The sequence below is a fragment of the Micromys minutus genome, assembly GCF_963924665.1.
Source record: "Micromys minutus genome assembly, chromosome: 28".
NCBI classification, from domain to species: domain Eukaryota; kingdom Metazoa; phylum Chordata; class Mammalia; order Rodentia; family Muridae; genus Micromys; species Micromys minutus.
In genome coordinates, this window is record NC_137963.1 from 16,408,779 (window position 1) to 16,422,376 (window position 13,598).

Consider the following 13,598-nt stretch of genomic DNA (forward strand, 5'->3'; position numbering starts at 1 on the left):
AATTCATTTGCAAGGTAAGACACTGTCCTCTAACAGGAGTGTAAGACGTTGCTGTCTCAGGGGAGGTAGTATGCAGAGAACATAGAGAAGGTCCTATCTGACTGTCCCAGGGCTGCAGGCATACACAAGGGGAAGCCAGCCTTAGGCCTGGGTGAGTCTTGGCTGTACTCAAGGGCTTGGGATGCAGCAGCTAGTTCTACTTGGAGCCCAGTTTTTATTCTTCAAACAGCCGTGTCTACACAAAACTAATGAAACCGGAAACTATATACACATCTACCCTGGGAAGCTTTGCCACAGGAGAAAGCATGCTGGGTGCACACTGGTGTAGAGTCCCAAACATAAGGCACCCCAGTGTAAGAGCTCTGATTGTTGCTATAGAGATCACGGTAGTCTCTGATGGACAAGGGAACTAAGCCCCCAGAGCAACAAAGTAACCACTTTCGATGTTGTCCGGTTTCCCAGAGACAAAATAGCGGCGCCTGAAGGTAGTGAGAAGGTGAAGCTATGGGAGTGACGGGAGCCATCCCTGGTTGCAGACAGCTTCAGGACAGAGGTCACACTGTCACCTGGGAGCATCCGAGTGGATGTGAAACTACACTGTGGGAAAAGTCCCCGTCTAGGTGCATGAAAACAAGAATGTCCTACCGGGCAGAGGAAACGGAAGCCAGCCGAGGACTAGGAGGTGATGACCTGGCCTCGGTCAGGAGAGACGCCCCAAGGATGTAGTTCCCAGGCCAAATATGGGCACCAGTGATTCTATGGAACTTCCATTTCTGGAGGATACTGGAGTCAACCAGGAAATGGCTACTTAGGGACCCCTGAGGACCTAAAGCATCCATCAATCCCAAACCGCAACAGTTTCCACCAGTGGTTCTCAACCTGTGGGTCTTTGACCCCCTTGGAGTCAAAAGACTTGTTCATCGGGGTCACCTAAGAGCATTACAAAACACATGGTCTTAGAAAATGAGACATCTCTCTCTTGTATCTGTCTCGGGGGCGGCTGCCCACACCTGGAGCTGCATCATGCGTGGTAATGGCCACTGAGGGGCTAACGATGGATCTACCGGGAAACTCTGAACTCAGAGCATCCCTACAGAGCTGCAGACTCCAACGCCTGGGATTAAAGTTTGCCTCTGTGATGACAAGCCTCCTGCTCCAAATTGTGAAGGAACTCGGGGCCTGAGCTTCAGCCTCTCCAGGCTGTTTCCAACCAAGTGGAAACATCCAGGAACAGACAGGAGTCAGGATGCTGACCAGTCAAAGTCACCCTGTACATTTTGGAGGCTAGGCTGGGGCCAGGGCCCAAATCTGGCTCCATTCTTTGTAAATCTGCTTCTGGTCTTAACCTGAGGACCAAATCCATCACCAAATCTCAGCCTGAGTACAAAACCTATCACCAGATGCCAGCCTAAACATCAAACCCATTACCAAATCCCAGTCTGAAAATACCAACCCCATCACCTGTCTGCCAGGCAGTATCCGCATTAGAAAGCAAATTTTCCTGCAGCAAGCTCATGGTACCCCCACATTCACACACACACACACACACACACACACACACACACACCCTTCTGCCATAACCAGCCCTCCATCTCCCTCTTGTTGTCCTGGGAGAAGACGGAAGGTAAGAGCTGTTGGGTGCCCTCGGGGCCTACCACAGAAAGACACTTACAGAGGCTTCAGGTAAATTTCCCCTTTCCTGGGGGCCTCTGAGAAGGGCCCAGACCTGTCCCACAGGTGCCTGTTGGCAGAGCCTGCCCTATCCCCTTAAGGGAAGTACGCAGCAACCAGCTCCAAACCAGAAATGCAAGTCAGCCTGCCTCTGTCAGCTCAGTCCTATAGTCTGGGGCCAAACCAAACAAAACCAGGAAGGGAAGTCCTGATGCAGAGGGGTGCCTGTCCCCAGAGGGCCCTACCCTGAGGATCATCCAGGATGTCACCAGAGCTGAAGGGCTTTCAGACAGCCTGGTAGTTACACGTCCCAGTACCCCCTTCAGACTCTGGCTTTGGTACAATGGGGCCCACTTTTTAGCTATGCTACCTAACCTCACCTTTCCTCAAGCTGAGCCTAGGGAGGCCACATGGGACTCATGGGGCTCTGGTTAGTTGCTTCACAGTGCCTAGACCAGGGGACACACTGATACAATGACCACTTATTAGGGGTCTCATTCTAGAGGTGGGGCGCAGAGAGGCCTGAGGCCATGAGACAATTTCCTAAGAAAACTGAGAGGCGCACAGGATTAACAACCCTGTCCCAGGTTGTCTCATATACTGGGGAAAGGGGTGTGTCTAGAAAGGGAGGGAGCAGGTTATGCGTATGCCTGAAGCCCAGCGACGCAAAGTCAAGGCTTTGCAGACGGGGCCCAGAACTCCTCATTCAATGCCAAGCTCCGTGGCAGGATCTCTGTGTACTGTGACCCCTGCAGGCAGGTTTGGTCAGGCCAGTGTTCCTGGGAGGGCTAGCTGGGGTGGCAGGGGCTTGAGGACATACTCTAGAGAAGCTTCCAAGGAACCTGAGAACCCCGGAAGTCTGGAATGGTGGGAGGGGATACAGAGATGGCAAAAGGGAGAGAGGTATCGGGATAAATGGCAGGGTAGATTGTCCAGAGAATGCCGTGGGTATAGGTGCCTATGGGCAGTGCTGTGAGGACATGGGGAGGGGGCAGGACACAGTCATTCATTTATTCATAGGCACTGGAGGGCGGCAGGGAACGAGGAGATAGACCTCAAGGAAGAAATAAAATAGAGGCCAGACAAGCAATGTGTTGAACCCTCTAGTAAAGGAAGTACAGGCAGTGGGGAACACAGTTTTGCTGCTATAGGCTGAGGTGACAAGACTTCACCAGGGTGCTCCAGGGACACTAGCCTGCTCTGACAGGGCGTTAGATCCCGAGGATAACAGGCAGTTGCTGCCCCACCTCCCTGAGAGTGTCAGCATCGCTCCGGGTCTGCATCCCTCCAGGTCTGCGTCCCTCCATCCGTCATCTCTTTGGCGAGGCTGGAGCAGGGTTAATTCTGTCCTAGTCTCGCCTGCTAGCAGCCACAGGAAATGAGCCAGGCCCTCTAAATGGAGCCATTGCCCAGGGCCTAATCAAATCCTCTCCCAAATGCAATCCAGAGCTTGGGTCAGGCTGGGGAAGGGTGGTATCAATGATGCCCAGAAGTTTCTGTCCGTACCAGCTGTGGCTGGTGACCTCAGATGCCCACCAGCTACTAGGTGAAGGGGTAGAGTCAGGCAACCTGCTCAGTCCCATTCAGCTGCTGACTATGGGAGCCACCCTGACCCCACAGGCCACCTGGGGTTCTCATGCTGGTGATTCACTGAGACCATCGGGATGTCAGGCACAGCGGATGCCCTCAAAAACCACTTCCTGCTCTGGGAGTGGGGGTGCCGGTGTTCGCCTCTGTCTTGGGTTGGATCTCACATAAGTCAGACTGCTTCCAGAAAAAAGAAAAAAAAAAAAAAAACACTGGTTGGAAAGCCGGAAGACTGGGGCTACGGTCATTGGTTATGTACGTGAGATCTCTGGCTACCTGCTTTTTTTCATGGTACAGGGAAGCCAGGAAAGTGTGTGTACGGCCGGCAACTTGTCCAAGCCTAGGAGAGGCCCTCAGAACTCTTACCAGGCTGTGGAACTTCAGGTTTCACTTTTATATACTGGGCTTTGGGTCCTTGGGCCTCCAGCTTCCAGATCTCTGGCTTGACACTCACTCCCACCATCCTTAGACACTCAACCGAAAGCCAGCTTCCCAATCCAGCCTCCGCTCTCTAGGACTCCAGGGGCTTGCCTCTGCCACCAGCTCAGTCCCCGCACCATTGTCTTCCAGCTCCCAATTCATCAGCCTGGTCAAAGTCTGAGAAGATTAGTGACAAGCCCTCACAGTGGTAACAGCTTTGGATGCTGAACCTGTTTCCTTCTTTCTGGCTGGGGTACCCTGAGCTTAGCCTCACTGCGCCTCTGTTTCCTCAGGTATAATATGGGATTAAGAACAACTCACTGTGTTACTAGAAAAGTGAGCTATCGTGTGTCTGGAACTCAATACTGCGTGGCCATGTAAGTAGTCAGTGTGTCGTAACTAGGGCCACCCCTGACATTGCTGGACTTGGAACTTGCCCAGAGATTTCCTCTTACTGATCCACTGAACCTGCTCTGCTCCGTCATAGGCCACTCTGCCTGTCCATCAAGATCTGTTCCGGGTCCTTCCTCTTAGCCCCTGTGTATCATCCACTTCTGGTCCAGAGCACCTTCTACATTTTCAGGCCACCCCTTTCCCAAGGTTGTTTTTACCCACGCCTTACAGAACTCTGCAGCCAAAGACTCTCCCAGGCTCACTGGACACAACTGTGCTTTCGGGGTGGAAGGGAAGAAAAGACTTTAACCAAGACATCACTCCAAAAAGGTCAAGATGGACACCAGCCACTGCCTGCTATGTAAAGGAGAAGTTGGGTACTTGGAGGCCCTGGTTGATGCCACAGAGGGCAGGGAAGGTTCACTCACAGGCGGAGGAGGATCAAGCAACGTATGAAAAAGCTTGAGAGAGGGCCCGTGGCATACAGTTCAGAGACACAGTTGGAGATCGCTTTCTGGATAGCCACTGGCGTCCACCGCTTCCTGTGCCCCGGACTGAACTCATGCTGAGTTCTTTACCCCTCTGAGTCCTGTGTGGTACCATTATTACCAGTTGCTCAAATCTTGTACATCATTCTCCTGTCTGAATCTTTCCCTACCACTCCGGACCCCAAGGCCAGTCACCAGATCCTCAGGAAGGTCCCTCATCAACCCTCAGGCAAGCGGCAGGCTGAACGCGGGGGACGGAGGGCGAGGCGGAACACTGCGCCTTCTGCTGATTCCCAAAACCGTGCTAGGAAACAAAACCTATCCATTTTCCTCCTTTTAAAGAATCTTCCTACCCTCTTTGCATCTGTACCGCATTGTTAAGCCTGATCCAAATGGCGTGGAGCTCCTAGGGTGGCCCAGATTTGTCTGGCTATTCTCCGTGTCGTGTTGTGGAAGTCCGACTTACCACTTCTCTATTAATAACTCTCTTGGAACCCCACAGTGCCTCTCCAAACCCAAACTCACCTGGAAAGACCCTATGAGCTTCCATTAGATGTCCATTGGAAGGCCCTTGATACAGGGCTCCAGGCATCTATGTGACCAGGCATGTTCTCTCTTCACTTATCAAGACTGGGCCCTGGTACATTCCCTATCCCCCATCTCCTAGAGTAACTCAGAAAATGCTTACAGAGCCCAACCACGTGGCAAGGCCTGTGCCAGGCACCGGAGCCAAACAGCAGCAAGACCCATTCCTGCCTTGGAGGTGCCAGCTCTGTGGAGGAGAGACTGGGATGGAGAACCAGGCCAACCTCTCCCCACCCCAGCCCTGTCCTAGGGGCTGTTGGAGCTGAGGCAGCAAGAAAGGTAGGAGAGGCTGATGGAGGAGGAAATGGGGAAGGCAAAGGGACTCCAAGGTGCAGCTGGACACCGTGTAAAATACTGGAGACAGCGCTGAGCTTTGATGGGGCGGGGATCTGCGTGTGCTGAGGGATTCCAGCCTCACTCTGAAAGCAGCCACCGGCTCAGGGGACCATGTCCAACCTTTCCTAGTCGCTTTCCTCACGACTTCTCATTTGCTTTTTGATCTTTTGCAAGTTACTTGACCTCTGAGTCTGTTTATTTTCAGAACGGGGGGGGGGGGGGGGCCCGGCGGACCCCCTAGGGTTGCTGGAGGTGACTGAATATAAGCAAAGGTGGCCGTGGTGGCCGGTGAGCACGGTACTCAGTGAACAAGCCCAATCCCACCGTCAATGGCGGCATGACCCATTTCTGCTATCTCTAGAGCCGCCTTCCCCAGCCCTTCAGAGCTAAGTGGACGCTGTTTTCAGGGTAAGATTCTGGTTCCTACACGTATCCAGACTCCACCCTGTGGGGCCACTGGCAGTGCCCTGAGTGGTCTCTAACTGTACTATATAGTCTTCTGCCCCACCCTACCCCATTTCACCCTCTCCCCTAAGAGCCCTGCCTGCCGCTCCATCTACCCCTAAGCTTCCACATCCCTTGAGGTAGAGCTGGATAGGGAGAGACCGACCTGATTCTTCACCTGGGACTCTCCCCCCAGAGACCCTGGCACCTCCAGGGCAGGAATGGGTCTTTTGGTCTTTGGCACTAGTGCCTGGCACAGGCCTTGGCGTGTGGCTGGGCTCTGTAGGCATTTGCTGAGTAACTCGGAGGGGTGAGGTTAGAAAGTGAGATGGGGCTTCAGTCCTCATGAGCCAAAGCAGGGCCCTGCCTGGACCACAAAGACAACACAGGGAAGGTCCTAGCAAGGGGGCCTAGAGCTGCCTAGGGCCCTTCAGCCAGGGCATTTGAGGGGACAACAGCCACACAAGGACACACAGGAAAAGGACCTGAGGAAGTAGAGCTATAAGCATGTACTCACATGTATACACACACACACACACACACACACTTCAACACCTTCTCTTTCCGTTACCCCATCATGATCTTTCCTGCCTTCTTTTGCTTCCTGTCTTCCTCTCTTCCTTTCACGGATGCTTCACGAGTGCCCATGCATGGGGCAGTCTTACACTGGCCACCGGCAGGGCCTGCCCTTGCTCCAAGTGACTGGTCACAGCAGGGCAGGAATCCGAGCCACATACCTAGAAACTTCTCCTCGACCTCATCCTTCCCAGCATCCACTCCAAATAAGGCGTGCCTGCACCATCCTATTCTAAGTTCATCAGCCGGGATAAAAATGCTCGGCCCTACTGAGAAGACCCCGGGGAAGTACACAAATAACACTATGGTCATGAGGCTGGCAACTGAGACTGGGCAGGGACGTTGGGGTTGATGCCCATCCCCGAGTCATATGCTGAAGTCACTGTGCTATGGTGGGGGGGGGGCGGCGGGTATGGGGAGACAGGGCCTGGAGCACAGCAGTGTGCAGCATGCCATGGTGGCCTCTGCTCACAGGATGGCATCATGGGCCAACCCCAAACCACATGTCACTAAGCAGTAGCTTAGTAAACAGGGAGTACTCAGAAAGCTAGGAAGGACGGCCTGAGGTGGTGAGGAGGTGGGACAAATTAGGGTTCAAATCCCCCTTCCGTTCCCTCTTTAAAGGCTTGGGGTGTGTGAAGCATCCTGACCCAAAACACCAAGTCCCCCGCATCCCAGCAGTGCTTGGAGACAATCCCTAAGAAGCACGGGGGGCGTGGGGGGGGGGGAGAGGCACGGGCCTGACATCATGGGTGCTCAGTAAGTACCCACAAATCCTGCAGTCCCGTTCTTGGTCCCCACTGACACTGTCAGCTCGTGCACCTGCATCCAGTTCTGAGACAGAGTACTTAACACAGTCTGACCCTTAAAACAGCCCAGAAAAGAGGAATTTGCGGCTTCTTAGCTCGAGGCAGGAAACTGAGGCCTGTACCAAAGGCTCAGAATCTCAGGAGGGGGGAGCAGTTGACACCCCAAGCTTTCTCCTTGGTTCTGTCCTTCGAGTTCCCAGTGAGACCTAGGCCAAGTCATTCCCCTGTGGTGTACCACAGTCCTAGGATATCTGCTCAAAGGGATCAAATCTTGGCCTGAGGGATGACCAGGCCTCTGTGCTGACTGAAAGGAGAAGGAGCAGCTTTCCAGGACACCTGCCTTATCTGTCTTCATTGTTCCTTTGCTGCCCGTAGGGTCTGCAGTACCCGAGGCAATAGAAGCGCTCACACACAAACGGACCTTAGACTCAGGTGTAGCCCTCCAGCTGAAGGTCACCCTGACAGGTCCTCAGGCACACCTGCTCACCCTAAGGAGTCCCAATCACTGGGAGGGGCGATGCTGGGCTGGGCTGGGCTGGGTTGGGTCTGTTCCAGACTCATCTCCCAGCCATCCCAGGCTTGGGGCTCTCACTCCCTGAGTCTCACAGAAACCGGAGCAAATCACTCTTCTGTTTCAAAGCCTCCAAGCCCCTGGAGGCAGCTAAATCTGCTGATGCTCAAGTACTCCTGAAATGGCGCGCGTTCTCCAGATATCACCAACCCATCTCCTCTTTCCCCAGCGCCACAGCCCCACAGTCAGCCCAATCTATTTACAGTATTGCAGATGCTCCACGCCTGAGCTGGGGATGGCTCCTGACTCAGGATGCCTGCACCTTCCCCGCCCCCACCCCTGTCAACCGGAGCGGCTGCATCCAGCCTTCCAAAGCTCAGCCCACCCTGCCACAGGTCTGCATTGGGTCCTGACAGTGTCCCACAGAGAGAAAGGACAGCCTCTTTGATAAGTTGAGCATCTCCTCTGGGAAGATGCATCTGAACTTCTGCATCACGCTGTGCAGAAAGATCTCTTCCAGATGGGTTTCAGGCTTAAAAATGAAACATAAAATGATTATAACTTCAGAAGATCTGCCATATCCGTGGGGTTTGGGCCTGCAAAGTCAGCCAAGCACAGGTCAAAAATTCAAAAAGAAATATTTTTTAATCTGTTGGGTATTCTCCCCAGAATAATATCATATAACAACAATTTCTGATAACTAAACCTACTGATGTTCAACACAGATTGGGTAACTGGTGGCATCAGACCCTTACAACAGCCAAGGCTTCACACTGTTTTGGATTTTATTTCTATTTTTTTTTTAATGTGTACATATGTGTGGTGTGAGAAGGCACATGTGTGTGAGCACACAGGAGTTTGAGTGCAGTCACATGTGGGTGTGTAGAGAACCAACACTGCTGAAGTCTCCTCAACTGCTCTCCATTTATCTATCAAGGTCTCTCTCTGAACTTGGAGCTCATTAAAAAAAGAAAAAAGTTAACAGATTGGATTGTATTTAAATGGAGAACCCCTTTTCTTCAAACATTCCCTTACAAGAATAATCAATATAAAAGCAACCAAAACTCAGAACTATATTCTCAGTGTGTTTAGCTAATAGGGAACACACCTCGAGAATAATTTTTTTTTTTAAATTCCCACAAACCTGTGGGGAGGGGAGAAAGATCCAATAGGAAAGAGAGGGAAAGGCTTGAAAGGGCAGGCCCTTTGCCGGCGGCGATCCAAGTGAGCAATTAGCATATGTAAAGGCCCACAACCTAATGAGTCATCAAGGAAATGTAAATTAAAAACACAATTAGATATCGCCACATCTGACACTGGCAGTGTTGCTGAGCACAGGGGCAACCTCCTCTCTCTCTCTCTCTCTCTCTCTCTCTCTCTCTCTCTCTCTCTCTCACACACACACACACACACACACACACACACACACACACGTGGCCTGAAAGCGGACGTACTGATGTCACTTTGGGAAACTGTGACAGCATCTACTCAGGCTAATTATACACAGGGCTATGAGTCAGTTATTGCAAACTGCAAACTGGAGGTATATCTAAGAAAGACGGATGCACTTCAAAAATACGTGTTTAAGGAGGTCCTTGCAAAACTACTCACTGCAGCCTGGACCTAGAAATAATCAAGACACTTGTCAGAGGTGGAATAATGGGTAAACTGAGGTATATGTATAGAGACACACACTAAATAGCAACGGAATGAACAAACTAAAAACTTCGAGACGACGTGTTGATGAGTCACTGGGGAAACACTGAAGGAAAGAAGTCAGCAATGGAAGCTACTCGAGGGTCCTATTTATAGAGCCCAAGGTAGGCAAGCAATCTGTGAGAGAAGTTAGGGCCACAGTGACTGGAGGGCCCACCGAAACACTCGGTGTTCTGGATTGGATGCTTTCCTTACGGATCGTCCTTGAGGACCGGAACAGGCGTGTTCATTCGGTAAAAAGCCACGGAGTTTTTCTTGTCATCTTTTTCCAGTACACCCGGGTTCTACTTAAAAGCTCACTTTATAAACAAAGGGGGGGGGGTGCTCTCAACAGCGTCCTCTCTACCTGAGACAGCAGCTCCGTCCTCTGTGAGCTTGCCACCTTTTGTAAACCTCTCTGACACATCCCAGCTCTCCTCCTGGTGCTGCCTGCACGCCGCCCATCGCCTTCTGTCAGTCCCCCTGTCTGAAGTACCTCGCCTACATGGCTGTATTTAGTAACAGACACCTATGAGATGAGGCATCTGGTCCTCCGTGAGGTGATCTGGTTCCTCCTCACCAAGAGTCTCGCATTTGCATCTGATTTGACCAGTGAGGTTGACCACTATCAGAGGGACCATGGGCAGGAGAGATGCACTCTGTGAAGTCACTGCCCTTAAGTCCAGAGTCCGAACCCCTGCCAGACGCGTTAGACAGACTCTGGAGGTAAGAAGGAGCAGGTGGCTTCAGTGGAGGGTCATGTGTACATCCAGGAGGAAATCACATCTACATAGAAAAGAAGTTGAGACTTGTAGACAGGTACACGTGCGCACGGACAGGCAGTCTCACTCGCGGTAGGAAGCTTCACTGAGGCGCCCAGGCTGTGTCAGATGCTTCTCAAGGGCACTGACAGTGGGCCACCCCCAGATCCACCTCGCTCTCCCGTAACTACCCAGCCCGGGTCTGAGATCACAGATTGAGACTTTTCCGTTGATACCTCCAGGCCCCAGAAAGGGGATGTTACACAAAGGTACTTAACGGGCATGACAGGAAAGGAGGAGGAAGTGAGAGTTAAAAGAGGGAGAGAGGGAGGGAGGGAGAGAGGCAAAAGGAATGAACTAAGTTGCTATTTGGACCAACTCTAAACTATACTCTCTTCGGTGAAGTTTTCCTGTCCTGACTAGACACCAGTCATAATCCAAGGCACCTTCTACTCCATTCTCTGGCTCCTTCCCTAACCTCCTCCAGCCTTGTCTCAAGGTTCCTGCTGGCCATTTGCCTCCCCCCAGGCTCTGTACAGCTTTTCCTCGGTCCTTCTTCAAGCCCCTCCCCCTCTGCCACCTGTTTCCAGGCGCTGCCATCAGACCAAAACTAACCTACCAACAAGTACCAGTGCAAACGATCAATATTTTACCAAGTCCCCTGTAACTCACCACTCCTCCCCTTTCCCTAGACTGGGATCCCTCCCGGGTAAGTTCTAAGGCATCAGCTTGGGCCAGTGTGCCCACAAGGGAGAGACCCTGGGCCATCTGGGGTAGAAGGTACAGTTGGCAGCTCTCCACACATCTGATGTTATGATCCAGACCACCATCAGAGAGCAGAGAGCACCAGGGAGACTTTCTCCCCATTTCTCAGTGCCTAGTCTCTCTGATTCCCCAAGTGGCTGGTGGTGCATTCCCCCTCCACCCCACCCTGCTGACTTGTGGTTTTGTGGAGGGGAATGGGATGGTGGGGAGGGTATAGGGCATCAGCTCCCTGGGACTGAGCCCAGCTGCCCTGCTGTGAGTAGCTCCAGTCTCCCTGGGCTTAGGGGGCCGAACCATAAGCAGTCTTGTTTATCCCTGGGAGGAATGATGGTTTTCCCTGAGCAATGACATCTTGGAAACGGACTCCACAAACAACAACAAACCTCCCTGGGCTGCAGCTTACATGAGAAGGCTTCTAACCCAGAGGCAGAAGAAAGGCTAAAGGCTTCTTCTTCTCAGTTGACCCTTGCCTTGACCATGACTCTTAGACCTAAGTCTGTAGAGAACCAGAGACTCCAGTGGCTGGAACGTGCCTAGTGAGATCTGATCCAGTTCCTTTGCTCCAAAGGGGAAAGTGAGCTAGAAACACAACGGGTGAATCTGCCCAGGCTTCACAGATCAGTTATAAGAAGCAACTGGATCTCTTGGGCTTTCTCTGCCAGCCACATTGTTTTTTTGAGAGGTCAGCAAGCTCAATCAGTAAGACCAAAGGGTACCACTGGAACTGCAAAAGAGATAGGCTGTTCTAGGATGAAGCTCATATACCCTGAGATACGTAACAGGGAGGGGCTTGGGCTGAGCAACCAGAGTCCTGGGTTCCATGGAACCTCCGGTGAAAGTCTTCTTTCTCCCTCAGCCCCCTCCTCTATCCAGAGGGTAAACAGGCCCCATCAGCTCCAGCTGCTCAGAGAGCAACAAGGAAGCAGCATTTAAGCTCCCCGGGGATCTAGCTTGGGCATGGGCCCTCCCTCTCCAGCTATGCCTCTTCTGAGACAGCCAGGCAAACCCCCTGGTGGAGGGCCAGGGTTCAAGATCTAGCCCAAGTAATGACCACCCCAAAGTGGTCCAAGAAGCTGAACTCCAAGCCCCTATAGCCTGTGCAAACAACCATGAGTGTTACAATGGGTCTATCCAGGGCTTTACCTTCTACGATTGATGACCAGACGGTGACATGGTCACTATACATGACAGCATGACTCCCTAAATAGGCTCTTTCTGTGGCTTCAGGTAGGCTAAAATCAAAACTCTCTCTGCCTCACTTCCTAGCAAGCCTCCTTTGGTCCTCTTAACATCTCACTGATATTAGGCTAGAGATCCTCTTAAGGGACTGCGGGCCAGGTCCCCATCTGGCTGTGTCCACTCTTTGTCCAGGCACAGAGCTAGGATGGACAGCCTGAGTTGACCTGGACATCAAAACATGGCCTTGGGTGGGGGCAGGGCAGGGAAGGACCTACCCTAACTCATTAGGGCATCTGGACACTTCTCTCCAGCCACGCCCTAGGAAAAAGCTGGCCTTGTAGGTGAATAAAGGGATGAATAAGCCCCGCATCCTGTAGAAATAGGACACAAGCAGCCACCAGAGATGCCACCAGCAGCAGACAGATGTATTCGCTCAAGGTATGAAACTTAGGTGCGATGATGACTTAGAGAGAACAGAGAGAAGAGCGGCTCTCTGGGCTGAGGAAACGGTGTGCAGGCAAAGCTGGGAAGTAAGGTTCTTTCGTTGATAACCAGTACCTATAATCAGGAGCCTAATGGACCATCCTGGCTCAAAACCAAGAGCTCCTGACAAGGACTCCCTGTCTCAGTGGCCTCCGTCTTCACTATGTTCCTGTTTCTCAGATGCCGGGCTGGGCCTGAGTGTACCCCATTCTGCAATTTGGCTCCCTAGAGGCTCCCTGCCCTGGGCTAAACCATGCCACATGCTAGAGCTGAAGAAGAGAGGTGGCCCTTGGCTGGGTACAGAGGACTCAGAGGGACTGGGTGGAAACTTTGACTCTGACTGAGACCCTGCCAGCATCTGAGAAACTCTGGCCACCCTAAGAGGATGCAAAGTGTTCATAGCACAGAGCCAGGATGGGAAACAGTTCTCCAGAGTTGCTGAGGGGCTTGACGGTCATACGCTAAGTCAGGATGGTCATACACAAATAATGCCAGGCTCCAAGCAGGATCTAGCTCTAGGCTAGATAAAGCCTTCTCTCCTCCCCGTTCTGGGCGGCAGGCAGAAGCCCATAATCCTGGTTTGGCTCGGTCATAGACCTGCTGCTTGAACTTAGACAAGGTTTTCCCCCTCTCAGACATGGACCCTCCAAGTGGAGGACAGACCCAATCTCTGCCAACCCTTACAGGGGCTCTGAGAGTGAGTGGGCTCCGCTGGAGTCAGGGAGCAGGTGCAGGCGTTTCCTTTGGCACTGAGGGTCGGGGGAAGCTCTGAGCTCATAGGACGCACAGCCAAACCTGCATGTGTTTTCAGATCTTGGAGACTAGCGTTAACGCCTCAAGACCACCTTAGGAGTCCAGCTCTTCCCGAGCCAGGGGGGTCATCCCCAATGCCTGG

General features: G+C 52.4%; 1 protein-coding gene across 2 annotated transcripts in view; it reads right to left on the reverse strand.

The window, feature by feature from the left end:
- The window catches only part of RGS3 (regulator of G protein signaling 3), a gene marked incomplete at its 5' end in the record, with an annotated part of 118,197 nt that overhangs the window by 13,654 nt on the left and 90,945 nt on the right, over positions 1-13,598 (reverse strand). The gene's annotated exons all lie outside the window — the stretch shown is intronic.